Here is a 20,279-nt window from a genome sequence, read left to right on the forward strand (position 1 = left end):
TTTACATTCCTTAATTTCACATCAACATACTTAACACATGTATATGTTTTAGACCCCTTTGCATCCACAATGGGCCTTAGAGGTGGATCCACCATATTTTGTTGGACCTTGGAGATCCCAAAAATAGATGGAATTAGGTTCTTTTTTTTTCAAGCAAAAACTTATAAGAATTATTGTCCAACTGTCCTTGCATAGACATGTTATAAAGCATGCTGTAAATTTTCTTGTATGCTATATTTATTTTATTTAATAAGACTTCTTGGTATGTCTCATCACTGTATACCATCATCATTTTAGCCAGATAATCAATGTAGTTCATAACTATTTGGCCTCCCCATTATTGGGTTTCATAATATGAATATTCTTACTGGTACATATATTTTTCAGCAAAATCCTATTCACTCTTTGCTCAACATTACTAGGAATTCCTTGCGCTTTGACTTACATTAATTTGTATATTGTCCACGAAAGAACAGCACAATGTTAACAGTGAGGATGGCTTTTTTCCTGTGTGCTGTTCTTTCATGGTATTTGTGGATTATCTGTTTGTTTCTTAGTTTGGTTTGTGAATTTGTATATTGTGTTCACAAATCATTTCAATTAAGTTAATTATGGGGTGACACAGTGGATTAAAGATATTAGTTTTCTTCAGTACTGAGATGTTATTATATTCAACCTCCTCATTGTTAGAAAACCACAATGAGAAGTTAAGTATTCATGTATACATGAGAATGTAGGTCTTTTACTGGGAACAAAAGTATTACCCCTTTCAAACAAGTCAGCATAACACTAATCTATAAAACAATCACTACAGCTGAAATCTCAAAATCTTGATATTCTTTGTAAATAATGTCAACATTGCTTGTCGTCAGCTCCCACTTCCCATGCCCCTCCCCCTTCTGTATGGATCACCTACCAATGTCCTAATGTTCCATCCATTGAACCTCTATTGAGTCAAGGGAGTCTGGTTCTTTAGTCTCTCAGATCTCCAAACAAGGGATTGGTCTAAAGGGGCTTAATTTTGTTCATGGTCAATGTCATTATTGGAATCAAAGTTCAAGGGATCATTGGAATCAACAATAAATTCTTCATCATTGGGGTTCTTGGGAACAGGATAATCCAGATTTTTCTCATATTTCCTTTAGTCTCTTTCCAACATTTTTTCTTTATTTTTAATATCTTTACATACGGATTTGTTCTTAGTTAAAAAAACTGCTTTATACTTAACTTGCTAATTGCAAAACAATAGGTCATTGAATGGAATTGTCCAACAAAGTACTGTCTATCTCTAACCTGTCCATTTCCCTTTGGTTGTCCTTCATATATAATTCATGGAATTACTTACTGGACTTATTGAGCAAAGCCAACAATGTTTTGTGGAGTTCTGGGAAGTTTGTTAAAGCTGTTGGATATTTCCAATAGCAAAGTCCCTTCGGTATACACCCTACTTTCAAACATTCCCTGAAGTATCCATTATTTAGTAACTTTTTCCTCAAAGTTTTTTCAGCTCGGAATTCAGTGATCCATCTTCCACTTTGTTCTGGATTCCAAAGTCCATTTTCTCCTGAAACCACTCTTCAAAACAAAAACCATGGAAACTCTCTATCTGACTATCACCCCATGACACCGTCGAGCCATTATAGGAATTAAAACCATTACTGTGAATACTTCACTTACTAGACATAATATCTTGAGAAGTTTGGGACCCTGGTGTATCTGTTGGCACAGGTAGACAATCCACATTAATACTGTTTGAATTAGATGTCATGCCCCTGTTGTCAACATTTTCTTTGTTGTTAATAAGAACCAGAGTAAATAGTCAAATTGCCAGTCACAAAATTCAAACAATGCAGTGAGTTGTTGTATAACTTCTCTCCTAACTCCACTGATGCCATGCCAGTGCATTAACCATAAGCTCTAAACCAGGAACCATACATGTGCTGTGTTTTACCTCCAAACACTCTTAATCAAATAAAAATACTCCAGGGGAATGTAACACGCCACTCTCATGTAAGATAAACACAGAGGCAAAAACTGCTCCACTCCACTCAGTTTTATTAAAAAAACACACAAATAAACTCACTGTTAAACATTTTCATCTCTTATACAAAACAGGACTTTTTCAGAACAGTTGCATATTTAAGTCCTCATTGTAAAACTTTTGTTTAACAGTATGATCTATTATAGCATTTCAATTCTAGGCTAAAATTAGTGCCAGGACCTTCTTTAAAGATATCATATAAAAGCAACACAAAATATATTGTGCCACTAAATATAGCACTTAATTACTACAACATGTGCATAAAATATTGTAAATAAAAACAATTAAAATATATAAAAATATAGTGAATATACAACTTTAAAGATTGTTTTCATCTTAAACAACCAATGGTTTCATTTTAATAAACAAGTCAAAAAAGAAGCTTCAGTTAACTCTGGGGAGAGTTTTGGCATTAGTTTTTAATTGCCAAAACAGTTCTCTGGGTCCTACTCATTCATTCCATGCTCACCTGTTATGATTAAAGGTTTATTTCTCTAATAACCAAAGCAACAGTGACATGTTGAAAGAAATCCACTAAATTTAGGAAGCAGACTATCTTCAACAAACCCAAACATGTCTGGGTTATGATGGTCAACTACTATGCACTCTGTCATCTTTCAGATAAGGCTAGTATTGGTCTATAGTTCCCAGAGTCAGTGGTGTGTCTGCCCTTTTGGAGTGAGATGACTACAACTGTTCTCCACGCCTCAGCAATGAATCCAGTTGAGAGACTGAGGTTGAACAGATTTAAAGAGTGTTAGTTAGGCTATGCTTAGAGCTGATAAGAAAACCAACTGACACATTGCCTGGACCATCGAGCTAATACTCTTCGCCTTGGAGAGTGCCCCCAGGACTTACTCCAAGGTGATTTGAGGGGGATGCAGACATGCTATGTGGGGGAAACTTGAAAGGATTGGTAGTGTAAGGTTTGAGGTAAAATGTTAGTTATTTCCTCCAAGGGTGATTATATGTCATTGCTATGTAATAATTTAAGAAGGCAGTGTTTGGTATTGTTTGTAAGATTTCTAACATAGCTGAAAGAAGGCTTTATGTTTGCCCTTCATACAGGTAACTGTTTTCATCTCATACATGTCCTCAGAGGGTAAGATTTGCTTTTAAGTTCTTTTTTTATTTTTTTAGGTCAGTTTTGAAGGTTAGGGTAGTCAGTTTATTCTTATGGACAGTAAGTTATTTTATTTTGTTGTATGCTTTTTTATACTAGGATTCAACCATAGAGGTTTGTTCCTGAACTTAGCATTGTCCTTGTTTTGGACGGGTCTATACAAACACTAAGGTGAGAACAGAAACTGTCTATGAAGGCAGCAGTATGCGATACCCGGTCGCTACATGGAGGGGATTCTTACATTTCATCAAGATGTCTTCTGAGTGCAACAAGACTTCCCTTGAGTAATCTCTAAAGATGACTGAGTTTTGAAGGTAGCTATCATCTTACTCTCATGATGAATATTACTGAGTGCTGTTTGCATTTGAACAGTGATGGGGCAACTAAAGCTGCAGAGCAAAACAGGATTATATTTGTGAGGACTAGGTCCAACATTTTTAAACAATTTGTTGAGAAGTGAACTAGTTTTTCTAAGGAGCTAACATTTATGAAATCTAAGAAGTGTTGTGCATACTTATCTGCAGTAGTGTAGGCTTCCCAGTTTAAGGAGAGATAGCTGAAATTTAGGAGACTAGTGCTTGGTTCAATGGGAAGGGACTCTAATTTCTTAGATATTCTTCTTGGGCTATGGGTGACAGACAGAAGCTCTGTAGTTGGGTATGCTATAGTATGGATTCTTATTGACTGCAAGCAGGTCATTGTCTTGTGTTAGGAGTCTTGATGTGATTTGGCTTCTTAGAAGTATGGGCACTATATCACCTACAACACTGTCAGTGCTAAGGTGGGTCTGAAAGAGTGCCAGCCATTAAAACCTGATAATCAGAGTGGGGTGTTATCACTACATTGGAACCATGTTTCGGTAACAATTTAGACATTTATATTCTTGAGGGTCATGAAGGCTTGTAAAGAGTGCAACTTATTAATTAGCCTTCTAGCACTGAGCAGCACTGCTTCTGTATAACCTTGATCTTCTTTGACTATGCTGGTAGTTTAAGGAGGCTGACCTTACCTAAAAAAGGCACTATGGGGTGGAGAAAGTTTTGGCTAACATACAAAAGCCATGAGGAGAGAGGTGCAGACCATCCTTGGCAAAGCAATTAGATCTTTCACTCATTTCATTCCTGGCTAATGCATATTGGACTCTCTTAGAATGATGCTAATTAAAAATCCAGTTATTGCAGTCTATTTCTTGCTTGCATTGTGGCATCATTCTTAGTGTGGGTAGGATGGTGCCCATGACTAGTGTCATGTCTCTGCCAACTTCAGGCACACATTCTGTGAGGTCTGTTGGGCCTCTCTTCATATAACCCATGGAATTGTGTCTCAAGTCCTTCACTCTCATGTGCACAATAACCACATCATGTGTGTACCGGGGCGGAAGGGACTTGAGGGCTCTCATCATATGGCAAATCCCTGCAGCTGAGACAGCTTATCATGCTTTCCTTGCTCCACCTACTGAGTGGTGCGTCTGTGTGTCTCACAGTGGAGTCACCTATGACTAGGATATTGTCACATGTACTGTCTCAGCCATGTTTCTTTAATGGCATTGGCTTGCCAGTTGAGTGTACCCCTTTCTTTTATATTGTAGCTATGGTTGTGAGCATGCTGTTGAGTAGTTTGTTGAGCCATCCTACACCTCAGTGGTCTTTGAGGTTTAGGCGGGGATGTCATGGGTACTTTAGTATAAGAAAGTTTACTTGCTGGTTTTGGACACAGCATGCAAGGTTGGATGAGATGGATATCAGTACTCAAAATCTTCTGAATACTAACAATTAGTTTGGATGAGAGACTGACCTCCAAAATTACTTAATACTTATACCTCTTGTATACAGAATCAACTAATAGAAGCAAATGGCAGAGAGTATGCATGGTGTGATTGTTAAACTACCTCAGGGTGCACAGTGCTTGCAGGCTGGCTACAGATGATGCTGGGGACTGTGACATCATGGTTCTTAGCTGCACCTATGAAGTTACTATGGAGAAGGATTTTTAGATGCACTAATGAAGTTACTGCAGGGAAAAAGTTTTATGTTTTGTGGGGGGGGGGGGAGATAAGAATACCTACTGAAGTAGTACAGTAAAAGCAAGGTAAATGCAAGCAAGCATAATAGGGGATAACTAAAGTCGAGTGGCCAAATGCACTAGATAGTCAAAAGAACAGGAGGTGCACAGGTTCTGACAGGGGAGATAAGAATACCTACTGAAGTAGTACAGTAAAAGCAAGGTAAATGCAAGAAAGCATAATAGGGGATAACTAAAGTCGAGTGGCCAAATGCACTAGATAGTCAAAAGAACAGGAGGTGCACAGGTTCTGACAGGGTCTTATCAGGCTAGATTGGTCTACACAACAAAAATTGCAATTTTGAGTCTGGCTCAGTTATCACAAGAGAATTACAATACAGTTAGCAGTAACACCACCTGGTTAATATAATTACACCCTCCCACCCTATTCTTGTAGAGTTGTTATAGTTAGTGGCTTTGCAGTTGCCCACCCCTTCTGTAAATTTGATCTGGGACACCCCTCCCAGTCTGGTGTTCACTCTACTTAATACAGAGAGAACATTTGAGAAGGCCAACCCACTTAGGTTCTTAACCTCTGCTTCTCCTTCTTCTCTCCTTGCACTTTACTTAAAAAAAAAAAAACTCCACTTTATTTTGCTTTTGCCTCTTCTTAAAAGTACTCAATTGTATTTATTCTGCTGCATTTATTACTTCTTGGTAGTAGCCTGATTAAATTGTAACTGTTATTCTAAGCCTTTCGGTTTAAGTACTTGGGCTTCAGACCAGTTGTTTTACATTAAGAAGGTTTGTGGTCTGCGCTGTTGTGGCAGGCCAGGTTGCTTACATCCTTCTAAACTGGGAATTGTTGATTCTAAAAGTGTATTAGTTCTGGTTTAAGCACTTGGGCTTCAGGCCAGTTATTTTACATTAAGAAGGTTTGTGGTCTGCACTCTTGTGGGAGGAGAGGTTAGATGCTGCCCTTCTGAGCTGGGAATTTCTGGTTAAAGGATTATTGTGCTTGCTTATTTGAACTGTTTATTTCTGAAATTGGTGCACCTTGTTTGCTGTAGCATAGACTAGATTCAGGCATGCTGAATCTAGCTTTGTTTGTATAACTTGAGCACTAATTCAGGTAATCTTTTTTGGAGAAGGTTCCCCTGCACCCTAGTGGCAAGAGTGTGTAGTTAGAACTTGTCTGATTGAAGACTGCTGGAATAGAGCTCAGTTTTGAACTTTTTTACTGGTTAATTGGGTAATTTGTTTAAATCATTTTGCTCATATTGCACTTTATTCGTCTGCTTTTACTGTATTTGTGTTTCTTCCTACTTTATTGCATTTATTCTGCTGTATTTATTACTGCTTGTTAGTAGCCTGATTAAATTGCAACTGTTATTCTAAGCCTTTGGTTGAAGCACTTGGGCTTCAGACCAGTTGTTTTACATTGAGAAGGTTTGTGGTCTGCACTGTTGTGGCAGGACAGGTAGCTTACATCCTTCTAAGTTGGAAGTTCCTGATTGAAGGCTTAGTGTCTGTTATTCTAAGAGTGTATTAGTTCTGGTTTAAGCACTTGTGCTTCGGGCCAGTTATTTTACATTAAGAACGTGTGGTCTGCACTTTTGTGGGAGGAGAGGGTAGATTCTGACCTTCTAAGCTGGGAGTTTCTGGTTAAAGGCTTATTGTGCCTTCTTATTTGAACTGCTTCTTTCTGAAACTGGTACGCCTTGTTTGCTGTAGCCTAGAATAAATTCAGACCTGCTGAATCTAGCTTGGTTTGTATAACTTGAATACTAATCCAGACCATCGTTTTTTGGAGAAGGTTCCCCTGCACCCTAGTGGCAGGAGTGTGCAGTTAGAACTTGTCTGATCGAAGACTGCTGGAATGGGGCTCAGGTTTTAGCTTTTTATTGGTTAATTTGTTTAAATCAGTTTGCTCATTTGCTACTGTTATATTAAAAAAAATACACTTTATGCATCTCCGCTTAGCTAGGGTTAAACTATTCCTGGCGCCATAAAGTGTGCTCTTCAAATTTTCCCTTAGAACTAGCCAGTTTTTTTAGTTTTAGCAATCAAGTCTGTTTCTCTGAGCTCAGCACTTGTTCAGAACTTGTTGTAAGCACTAAATAAGCTACAAATTACTAACAGCACTCAACTTTCCTCATTTGTCTAGAGGAAAACAGTTTTTAGTACTTAATAAATAAGCACCTATCCAGGCATGTCTAAGGGTCAGCTCCTGGTGTTTTCTCCTGTCTACCCGATGAATCTGGGCATCTTGGGGCAATGCAGCAATTGCCTCATGTACACAGACAACCCTCTCCTCCTACCACCCAAAACTACAACCTGTGAGAGATGCACTTATATAGCCAAACTGGAAGCAAAGCTCTCTTCACCCAAGACTGCACTAGACAGTCAAGAGGAGAAAGTAAACACTTGCACCACACCACACTCATCACATAGTCCCTCAAAACCTACACCACCACTAAAAAGCACACACAGCAACACAAAACACACACCTACATTCACGGAGGGTCTCAATAAAAATCTGCTCAAGCAGCAGAGACCTCCAAAGCAGAAATGCATGCAACCTCCACCCCCCAACACAACCCAAATGACACACAGCCAACAAACTCAGTGTGCCACTCAACCACAGCCCATAAGGCATAACAACGTACCCAATACTCTAGTCACAGGTGATTCTATAGTCAGGCACACTGATTTTCCATTCACCAGGCTAAACAAGGAGAAAGTTACTGTCAGCTTTCTGTCAGGTGCCAGGATCTGCCGCATAATGCATGCACTCAGGTCACTCCACAAGTACAAATATGACTCTGCCATTGTCCATGTTGGTGTGAATGCCCTGAGACGTACCTCCCTGGAATACATGAAAAGAGACATGGAGGAGCTCTCCGATCTTTTAGCCCAGGCAGGTATGACCCTAGCCCTGAGTAGCATCCTGCCTTCACTCAGAATGATACCACATTACAAGGACAAAATGATTGACTTCAACAATTGGCTAAGCTTCTGGTGTCAATCTAAGGGGATCCAGTATCTGTCTCCCTGGGATGACATGATCGACAGACCATGATGCTTTGCCAGAGATGGCCTGCACCTGTCACCCTTGGGATTCTGGATACTGGCTAAGGATCTGGCCACCCCTATAGTGCCTTTTTTAGGCAAGGTTCAAATGACAAATTCACCACCGTAACAGGTACAAGCAAGCAAAATCTAAGGGTAATGCTAATCAATGCTAGAAGTCTAAACCACAAAATGCATTCACTCAAGGCACTCCTTAAAATGGAGAACATCGACATCTGTGCAGTGACAGAGACCTGGGTCAAGGCTCCAGAGAGCACCCCTGCATTACCAAGCTATAATTCATACCACACCTTTCGGCCACCTAACCTGGTCCGAAACACTAAAGGTGGGGGCGTGTCCATATTCATGAAGGATATCCACACCTCCAGGTTAGTTGCTCAGCATAATGCATCCGAGATTATCCAAGTGTAACTAACTCTGGGCAAGACCGCAATCCAAATTATAACTTGCTAAAGATCCCCCACCATGCCCCAGGATTCCTACTCCTCATTTCTTGATGCACAGGAAAATATTAGGGTACAACCCAACATCCTAATAATGGGCGATTTCAACTATCCCACCATTAACTGTGAAAACTACTCATGTACCAACTCTTTTGCTCAACATTTTCTGGAATTCATAAATTCCAATGCCTTGGATCAACTTATCCACACCCCCACCAGGGGCAGCAATATCCTAGACCTGGTCATTACCAACATGGACGACCAGTGTTCCACACCAGAGATCAATTCCTCGTTGGTTAGATCCAACCACAAGCTAATAAGCCTAGACATCCACATCCCACCCCCACCCCCCATTAGGGAAACCACCGTAAAAAATTTCTCCAAAGCCAACTTCATGCTTCTTAAGACAGAAGTGGAAAACTTCATGACAGCCATGCAGATGGACAATAGAGGCATGACTGCTGAATTCTAGACAAATGCACTTTATAAGCACTTACACAAGTGCATGGTTTGTGCTATCCCTAACGGAACCAAGATGCTATCCTTCAAAAAAAGGAAGCCAATCTGGTGGTCCCCTGCCATAAAAAAACTCTACAACAGAAGAAAGAAACTGTTGCAAAAAAAGAGTAAAATCCCATGACTGGAAGAGCTCCCTGGTCAGCCTCAGTAAGAAGCTGAGGTCCCTCATAAAGTCCTCCAAAGCTAGTTATGAAAACAAAATCACCACTGATTCTAAAGACAACCACAAAGCATTCTATAGCTATGTGAAGAATCTCAATGGCAACACTCAGATCTGCTCTGAGTTACAGCACAATGGCACTATACAGAACCAACTGATATTGCCAACATCCTGGCAGATAGGTTCAGTGCTAACTTTACCCCCCCCTCACCCACTAAAGGTCCCATCTCTATACCGGAAGAATGCAAAGTTCCTGTAATCACGGCTGCACAGGTAAAAATAACACCCTCCAAAGCCAAGAACACAGCATCCATGGGACCTGACAACATCCCAAGCTGTGTTCTACATGAACTACAGAATGAACTGGCACCCCACCTAAGCATCATGTTCAATCATAACCTCACTTCAGGCTTTGTGCCCACTGGATTGCGCACAGTGACAGTTATCCCACTCCACAAAGGGGGAGCCACCACAGACCCTGGGAACTACCGCTCCATTAGCCTAATGATCCTGGTCTGCAAGACCATGGAATGTATCATCATGGAACTTATAAACAAAGACATTGGTAATCTCCAAACTCAGGACCCCACCCAGTTCAGGTGTGTAAAAGGCAGATCATGTCTCTTAAACCTGATTGACGTCTTTGAAGCAGTCACCAAAGCCATAGACGAGGGTAAGGTGGTTCACACAGCCTATCTAGATCTAGCCAAGGCTTTCGACACCATCCCCCACTCTGGAATTATAGATAAACTCACTAAACTAGATATAAATCCCTATGTCACAAGATGGGATGCAAACTGGCTCACTGAAAGAACCCACACTGTTAAAGTAGCAGACTCCAAATCCGACTTCAGACCAGTGATAAGTAGAGTACTACAGGGTTCAGTCCTGGATACTCTCTTGTTTGGTATCTACTTTTCTGAAGTACAGGCTAACACACCTAACGATGTGGACATCCTACAAAAGGGCCTCAGTGAGACAGATGCCTGGTGTCAAAGCCATGGCCTCAAGCTCAAGGCCAAAAAGTGCACTGTCATCCCCTTTGGTAAAAACTCTGTACCCATTAACTACCACATAGGTGGTAGTCTACTTAACACCAAAAGTGTGATAAGAGACCTTGGTACACAGGTGGACAGTAGTCGCTCCTTTGATAATCACATCACCACAGTAGTCAGGAAATCCTTCTACGTGGCACAATTCATCACAAAAGGTTTCTCATCCAGGAAAAAAAGAGGTAATTGTTCCCCTCTACTCATCACTCATTAGACACATTAAAGAGTACAATGCCCCTTTTGGTATATACCTCACAAGACATCTACAACAACTGGAAAGGCTGCAGAAATACCTCACAAAGAGGAATACCAGCCTCAAACAGATGCCCTACACAGACAGTATCAAAAACTCCAGCTTTACTCTGTCACATATCGCCTACTCAGAGGCGATCTCTGCCTAACATACAAAGCTATGTCTAATCCAGAGCTGTTGGACATGCTCCATTTAAGGAAATCCCAATCCCTCCGAGCTACATGCTCTAGGGACCTAAACCTTGTCACCACAATAAACAGAACATGCTGGAGGGATAGATTCCTGTCCCAGAGACTTCCCATACTCTGGAACAAACTACCTATCTATATCAAACAAAGCTCCTCATTAGCACTCTTCAAGAAAAATCTTGATGATTGGATGGGAAATAGGAAATTCACCCTTGGGATCACCTCTGTGGCTCTGCTCGACAGGGGCACAGGAAAATAATTTTCTTGGGTGGCAAAAGCCAGGGTGCCTTTTTGGCTAGGCTTGTATAGGCCCTAGGGCCGATAGCCTAGTACCTACCTATGAATCTACAATGACAGCAGTAACAACTGATGGGAAATACAGTAGGACAGCTTTGCAATCTGGCTTGGTTGTCAGTACAGTAGAACAGCTTGGCAATCTGGCTCAGTTGTCAACAATTACTATGAATCACAAGCATCTGTGGGCAAATACAGCTAAAGTAAAAGCCATAGCAGCAATCACTGAATACTCGATAAGAATGACTTAACAATTTGGCTTGGATGCCACAACAGCAGAGAATTACAAATTAGCGAATCAATATCAACAGAATAACAAGTACAAATGCTTTGAAAGCAGCAGAATGCAATGTACAACTTTGGTGAAAGCAGCAGCAACAGTTTGCAAATATTGTTACAGTAAACACAATCAAGCAATTTGTTAAAGACTGTAAGAACAACTAGATAGTTTGGTTTAAATGACACAATTACAGTGATCAGTTACAAGAGAATGGCAAGTATATAAGAAATGAAAGCAGAAAAATGTCAAAGTATAATTGAAATATTTCAGTGAAAGTAGTAACAACAGAATACAGAACTTATGGCACAGATAAAAGTCTTAAGTGCAGTCCAATCAGTTAGTAGCTGGCCTACAGCAAAACCAAAATACTTAAAGAATTCTATAATAGATCTAGGGTCATGCAGTCATGATCAGCTGTGTATAACCATGTGCAGCTATATGCCGCTATATGACATACTGACCAGATTTAGCAGATGGGGAAGTGTGTCAAGAAATGGCAATACATCTTTCATTTTTTCCCCAAAACCAGATGGTACAAGTACTCAGATCTGTCAAAACTAATTCTCAGCAATGCCCTACCATGCTGTGGACTGTGCAGCACTTCTCCAGTGGGATCTTGTTTGTGGTCAAAGCCAAGCAGTTGTCCTCAAGTGTGCTAATGTAGTTGCATCTATAAACACATCAATTTTAAACAAACTAGAGTATACAGACTAGTTAAACAAACTGCTCTAGTAGCCATCAACAGATTTTACCTGGAAAATAGCAGCAAGCCCCTTCTCTCACTAGGGGATTACTTGTTAAACCAGTTCTAACTGCAAAAATTCAACACAGCACAAAACAGTAGAATACACACTCTAATTAAAAAATATATCATTGGGTATTCTGGTTTATAGCATTAGGGATTGTTCTTTATAATGGAACTTAATGCTAGGGTTTTGTTCATGAGTTGGTGAAAGGATGAGGGGTTGTGAGATATTTGATGCCACATGGTGTTTGTGCTTTGGGTATGTAAGATTTCATAGCACATCAGTTTTTCCTAGGGAAAAGATGTTAACATGCTATTTTTCCATGGAAAAGTTTTTACTTTTGGGGTAGGATTCAAGAATGAGCTGGTGTATTATTATGTTAAAAGGTCATATACAAAGATGATGACTATACAGTGAGGGTGCAGTGGAAGATGTTGTCAAGTGGACTTGAGCAGTATCTGGTAAATGGACATTTTCTCTTTTTGGGGATGTAATTATTTTAGCAGACTACATTTTATTTTATTAATTTTCTCAGTTTTATGTACGCAATTATAATTTAACTCTTCTTTCTGATGATCAATAACCACCCCCTACCTCTCTGGCCCATTCATTCCTCTTATGGGCGAGAGCTCTTGCCTGCATACATCATTGTTATGCAATCTGCATCATGCTCACCTACATTAAAATAGTTGTGAGCCTTATTGGGAGTAACAGGTTACTGTTGACAATGGATTTCTAATTATGCAGTAGTAGTGAAACCATTACTAGAATTACTAAAGAAAGATACCCCTGAACCTTTATCCTGGGAGGACTGTCACGAACAAGCTTTTGTACAGTTGAAAACATTACTCTGAAATCCTCCAGCACTTGGGTCACTAGACTCAAAAATTTTTGCTTTTCTGTAGTGAAAGGCTAAAGTAGCAATAGGACCATCAGCACAATGTAGAAAATATGAATATAGACATATTGCTTATTTCAGTTCAAATCTCGATTCTGTAACTGCAGGCCTCCCCTACTGGCTTTGGGCGATGACCATGACAGCCTGCTTAGTGGAAATGGTGACTGCTCTAATACTCAGGCATGAAACTTATGTGGCAGTCCCATATTCTGTAGAGGCATTGTTATTAAAGACTAAAAATCAATATTTATCTGCAGCACAATTGTTTAAATAGGAGTTGTCTTTACTTAATAACCCTTCCTTACAGACTGCCTGATGTCCACCACTTAACCCTCCATCTTTAATTTGTACAGCAGATGAAGGAGAACCCCACAACTGTATAATTATTAACACTGTGCTTTCTCCTAGGTTAGATTTAAAAGGCATTCCACTGCAGAATCCAGATCTAATTTTGTTTTGTGGATGGCTCCTGTTTTCGAAGAGATGATGGTGAACTTGTAGCAGCCTCTTCCATTTGTACACAAGACAGACTTGTGTTAGCTGAACAATTAAACAGGAACTCATGGTATGCTTATGGAGTAGTTCATGATTTTGGGACACTTAGGAAATAATGAAGTTATTGGACTTTAGCAATAACTGTTATTAAAAGTGTTGTTTTTGTTAAGGAGTTAACAGATGCCTTACTATTACCAGGGAGTATTGTTGTGGTTAAATGTGTTGCACATAGAAATGGCAAGTCCTTTATAATTAAGGAAAACAGTTTTGCAGATATGACTGTATTGTCTTATCCTGTTCAGGCTTTATTTCTGCAGCATTTAAGTAAAACTAACAACAATATTTCTTTGCAGGACTTATCTTTTCAGAATCAGGCAGAAGATTCTGAAAGAACGAGGTGGATAAATGATGGCTGCAGTCAGTATCTCGACCTTTTGTGGTGCCACCCACATGGACAATTAGTAGCCTCACAAAATTTCTAACTCATTTGGTCTAAGCCTACCATTTACCTTTTCATTACGGTAAAATACTTTAAACAGATTTTCTGTGATTGGTATGCCCCTCACCTTTCAGAAGTTGCTCAACATTTTGTAAATACTTGTGTAATTTCCTTAGGACACAACGTATCTGAATCTGTACTTGTACCTATTCAAACACTGAAAAAACATTGTGGGCTATTTTGCTCCACGCAATAGGACTTTATTGAACTTCAAGTGCAAAAATTTAAATTTACATTGGTGGTAGTTGACACTTTTTCTGGATAGGTAGAGGCTACCAAGTATAAAAAAATGATGCAAGGACAGTAGCTAAGAAATTACAGAATTGATCCCAAGATTTGGGGTTCATTGTTGCATTCAATCAGATCAGGGTACTCACTTTACTAGTCAAGTAATATAGCAGATTTGTAAAATTTGAAATATGAATTTGCAGTTTCATTGTCCCTACAGACCATCACCTTCAGGAATTGTGAAACTGGCTAATCAGTCAATCAAAACCCATTTAGCCAAAATTTGTTAGGAGAATGATCTTAAGTGGCCAGAAACTTTGCCCTTAGTTTTATTTAGTATGGGAAATGCTGCCACTACCATTAGAGAACTATCCCTCATTAAATTCTTGGACAGGCCCATGAGAATGCCTGTTGAACCCCTCCCCAAGAAACTGGAATTACAAGATGTTGACGAATATGTTTTTTTTGTATTGAAAATCTCTCTATTCCGTCTTGCAGAATTACCATAAATCTGCCGTACATGCAGTAGAACGACATATAAAACAAGAAAATCATGAATCGCAGCCCAGACATTCTGTCTACATTAAAGTACATTCCCAGAGTCATACACAGCTCCAGATGGCAGGGACCCTACTTGGTTTTGCTCACAACTGCTACTAACATCTGTTGTGAGGCCCATCTGGATATATGTGTCTCATGTCAAGAACACCCTCACTCAAGATAAGTGCAGATGAGACTCCATTGACATCATTCCACATGAAGCAGCACAACCATATGAAAAAACAGGGACACCATTATATCCTCAAGTGACAGTCAATGATGTTTTACTATCCAGACCAAATTCAGAACTGAATATTAACTATCTGTCATCCAAATGGATTCCAGATTCACCATCCAGATCAAATCCAGAAGTGAATGCAGCTAAGTTACCATTTGTACTAGACCATGAAGTGAAATCATATGACTCCTGGTCTGATGTAAACTAGTGATTTGTTTTTTTTTTAATCATCAACAATGTTTTTTCTTGCTTCTGAATCTAACATTGAAGATTCATCATGCCTTTAGGACAGTGAAAAAGATACATTCTGTTTGGATAAATGTATTATTTGTGAAGCTGTCTGAAATCAACACTTTTGGTCAGAGATTATTTGGTGATCGATTTCATATGGACTATGAACAAACAACTCAACACCCATCTTTGCAGTTTCTTCAAATCACTCTCCAGCCTGAATATACTTGTTTTTTCTTATGGACCTACTTTTGGGACAGCTGCTATGATTCTCAACATTATTATATTTTGCTTGCTTTTGCCATCTGGAACTGTGAGTACATCATCTGCAACCACTGGGACTATAAGTACTGAACCATTTCTTAATATACATACATTTATTGCTAAAAATAGAGACAAACATTTGGTTAGAGTTGAATCATGAACACCTAAATGGCATCCACAATTTAATACTTTTTTGCTGCCTTGTACACTTATGCACAGACTCTGAATATTAATGGTTGTTGGGTTTCTGCACATATACCTACTGCAGATGATGGCGGTATTACATTGATCCCTATACCAGTGACTGATACAGAGCTTCATACTCATTTCAAACAGTTTTTATCCCTAAAAAGTCAAAATGCTAAACATGCTGTTTCAACTATCAATGACCTAAAGGTCATATTTGCTATTATAAAAATGGAACATTATTTCTGGAAATAGTGTTTGCAATTTTACTTGGATAATTTATGATGGGGGCTGGAGGGCACGGTATGATTTCATAAATATTATATTTGTGGAAATCAAGCTTAGCTCTGGTTACCTACAGAATGGTCTGTGTTTTTTTTTTTTTTTGTATAGGTTGTGTTATACCAGCTAAGCGACATACAGCAGTTTAACCTGAAGGAAAGCTTTGTAATGCTCATCACAGAAGAGATACTAAAGACATTCCAAACCCATCTGGAAAAATAGATGCTTCCTGGGTTTATCATAATACTGCTCAAAAGACTTGCTCACATAGATCTTAGTGGTTCAGTCATTTCTGGAGCAGGAATTATTCCTGCTTATGGGGAGGTAAAATCCATTTGGAAGTGGAAAAAAAACTGTCTGAGCTTTTAGAAATTTTATATAGCTCCACCTTTGAGTTCATTAATTTGATTACTCAAGAAATGACTGCCATATGCAGTGTGCCACTTGATTACACCCTTGCATCTAAAGAGGGGTACATGTGCATTCATCTAAAAGGTGTGCTGCTCATTTATTCTCGATAATACTGGTACTATTCATAGTTGCCTAGACGTAATTCAAAAAGTTGTTGAAATTTCACGTTAAAGAAACTGATAGTTCCCAGTGGACATGGTTAACTAATCTTTTCTCTGGATGGGGAGGAGGCATTTTGAAATTATTTATGCTCATAGCTATTTCAGTCGTATTATTAGGCCTTATTTTACTTCTGTTAAAAGCTTGTATTTTAAAGCTATTAGAATTTAAAAGAGGTGTCACCTTAAAACTGAATCAAGTTAAATCAATGCCACAGACCATATTAAATAAAATCATTGTTCATTAAAGAATGACAATAAAGTTTTACAAGATTTTAGCAGATTGTAATTTTAATATATATAAGTGGGAATGTGAAAACAAATATTAAAGTTGTAATGTATATATAACTGAGAATTATTTATAGTGTTCCAGTTGTGTTTTCATTCCATCAAGACATAGACATGTTTTATTGCTAATAAAACCATATTTTTGAAAGGACTGTATAAAATCAGTTGGGCTAGAAACAGAAGGATATTTCACACAAAGTGTGTTTCACAGCAAGTGAAAAAGTGTCCTCTCATCTAAAAACCTGTAGTCATTATACAGTCATAAAGAAGTATATGATGTGAGTGGTGCTTTACAGTATCAGATAGGAGGAATGTGAAGGGTGAGGCCTACACAGAAGGAAAATGTTAGTGTGTGTATTTCATTTTAAATATGCTTTAATTTCAAGATGGATTCCTGACTGTTTTTCAGTCTGTTTCTAATGATTTACTTTCTGCAAAATATGAAAAATTCTAGCATGGCAAAGTGTAGAAAATTATGTTCTTTTTAGAAAGTTATTTTATGGAATTCAGAACTCATGCCTAACATTGGTAGTCATACACCTAGAGTCAGGAGATCTTAGCAGAATTAATGTTGTAGTGTTCATTTTTAACTGGTCAGTGGTTGTTCTAAGATTGTTGCTGTAATGCTGCTTTTAATCAGAAAAGGTATGAAGAATGTATGATTCTACTGTTTAAGGAAAGAGGACCTTGACTTCCTAATCTCCTGCACATGTGCCTTACTTTGCAATATAGGACATTATTATTCTTTACTTTGGTGTGAAAGTTATTTGGTACCTTAACAGATTCATAGGCAAGTACTAGGCTAACTGCATTTGTGGGCCATTTTAAGCCTAGCCAACTTCTCTTTCAAAGATGAGAATCAAACCCTGTACCCTTTTACTGTGAGGTAAACCCCTTTACCTTTAAATCAACCCCAATTATAATTCTCGTGGCCACTAACTGACTGACAACATGGTTTCAGTAAAGCTTAGAGTACTCGGACTGCTAAACTTTACTACCAGACTCTTAACCAACAGTAATAAGCAAAACATACTTGACTGGAATTATCTTTCTCAAATTAATTAAATTATATAAATATGGGAATCATAAGTTATTTCTTACTGAATGCAAGATCAGTGGTCTAAAAAATACTGAACAAACATGGTAATAGAATTATTTAGCCTGTAAGGTTTTAACTGGAACACATCACCTAACCTCTCAGCCAAACAAGTAAGAGTTCCACAAAAAAAGCCAGCCCCGTTTTCATTATTCAAAAATGCTCTACCCCATCAGCCTAAACAATTCTCAAAACATTTGTGAGCTGATGACAAGATCCTTTGGGCATCTCATAAGAACTGTACCAAAACTATGTCCACATCATCTAGTAGTCCAGAACTGTTTTGTAATAGCTGGTCAATTTAGATTTGAAAGCTAGTTGTATTAAAATGAAAATAATCTTACATAATACCCATAAAAGCCTAGGTGAAATAAAAAAAATGCAAAAAGGTCACCTGTAGTAGGTACTCTTGTTAGGACAGACTAACCCAGAAATGAAGAAAACCCTGGAGGAAGCAGGATTAAAACTAGTCAAAATCCTGCTGGAACACAATACAAAATCACACAATACCACAATTTCAGCTACCCACACACTAGAAAAAGGAATGAAAGCTGATGACTACAGAGACAGATTCTTCCAAATAAAATAAATAAACCAGACAGTTTAAACCTACAGAAGTATCTCCATAAATGTTTTATTTTACTAATAGTGGTCAAGAATGCCTTAGTATTTAAGTTAAGTTGAAGCTAGAAGGATAGCTTAAAGATTAGTTGAATTACAGTCAACTACTACTGTTGGTACCACAAAGGCTCACACAGTACCTTACCATTCACCTTTCTCTGCTTCTCGGTGAAGTCAAAGAAATATGAGGCATTCTGGAATGTTGGACTTCAAATAAAAGCTATTCAGGATTACAACTACTCAGGGGTATATCTGGATACTTAACTCACTTTTTTCTTGCACATCAACAACAATTTTCACAGTCATGACTACTCTGGAATCTTGCTATCACAAAGCTAGTCATCTCAAAAGGCAAGGCAGTCACTAGATAATGGTGTATAATTGACCAAAACTAAATATGCTCCACTAGTGTTTGCAGGTAATCTAAAAAAATATTACTAAATGCAACTTCATTAACATCCAGTACAAACTTTTATCACAAAAATCTGAACGTTCTGCTCAGGGAATTTTGGTAGAGCATTTTTAATGTTGGCGACCTCACCTCAAAGCTGTACTGTTATGGTAAGAATTTTACAATTGTACTTTCCTCTTCAGCAAGAGTCACTTTAGCTGTAAATAATAAAATTTGTGTAAATGCAAAAAAGTAGTTTGTACTCATGAGAGATTAACTGTTTCAAGATCCCCTGTAACACAGCCATACCAAAATTCATCTTACATCTGGACTATACTTCTAATTTGAAAGTTTTGAAATGTTGAGCACAGTAGACCATACAACAGCTCCTAAATGTCTACTACTAAAATATTTTTAAAATAAGCTGCAGATGGGGCTGCTGCCCTTGTGCAGAACACTCCTTCTGTACCCTGCGGAGTGTTTTTATACTTGTCATAGTAAAAGGGAATTCAGTAGATAAACCAATTAGATCACATCTCTCAGCGTCTAAGTGCAAAAAAGTGGGACAAGGCCAAAAAAGAATAGGAGAACAAAAGCCCCAAATTAGGGACAGACTTTAAATATCACTCTTATAAACTTAGAAAGTTGCTAGAAAAAGAAGTTATGTACTCACGATAAAGTTCCGAGTAGTTTTACTTCATTTTTCTACAACCTGTGGGGTATACGGATCCATATCGGATCCGAGCCGGCAACTTTACAAGCATCTTCTCTGAGCTCCAAGCTCCTCCCCTTACCCATAACACACCACCATCTCCTGCCTTCCCTCAGACTGAGTTTCCTGCAACCCAAACTAGAAGAAACCACACATGATCATCACATGAGAAGGTTCGGGGGAAGGAGGGTGGGAAGGTTGCAGAAAAATGAAGTATAACTACTCCTGTGGGACAGAGTCCCCAGCTACTCAAACTCCTGGGAGACCTTCATGGAAGGATATTCCTGAGCACAGCAGACCTGAAGGATGCTCTCCCTCTGGATATTAAACCCAACTTATAAATGAGAAATGAAGGTATTTGACTTAGCCCAAGTTGTTGCCGCACAAATGTCATCCAATGACACCCTAGACTAGAAAGCAGCAGCCGTCACCATAGATTTGGTAGAATGAGCTTTAACAGGACCAGGTGGAGACAGGCCTTTGTCTTTGTAAATTTGCAAAATACATAGTGTAATCCATCTAGCTAAGGAAACTTTGGAGATGGCCTT

General features: G+C 38.7%; 1 long non-coding RNA gene across 1 annotated transcript in view; it reads left to right on the forward strand.

Annotated features, from left to right (window-relative positions):
• LOC122790959 overlaps positions 1-17,233 on the forward strand; it is a 138,251-nt gene extending 121,018 nt beyond the window's left edge. Inside the window, exons 2-3 of the long non-coding RNA XR_006363053.1 lie at positions 13,500-13,656; positions 13,940-17,233. This is a non-coding gene — a long non-coding RNA (uncharacterized LOC122790959). The remainder of the gene's footprint in view (positions 1-13,499; positions 13,657-13,939) is intronic.
• Positions 17,234-20,279: the final 3,046 nt, after the last annotated feature.

Source organism: Protopterus annectens, chromosome 16.part0 (assembly GCF_019279795.1).
Source record: "Protopterus annectens isolate FY-2018-M chromosome 16.part0, PAN1.0, whole genome shotgun sequence".
NCBI lineage: Eukaryota > Metazoa > Chordata > Ceratodontiformes > Protopteridae > Protopterus > Protopterus annectens.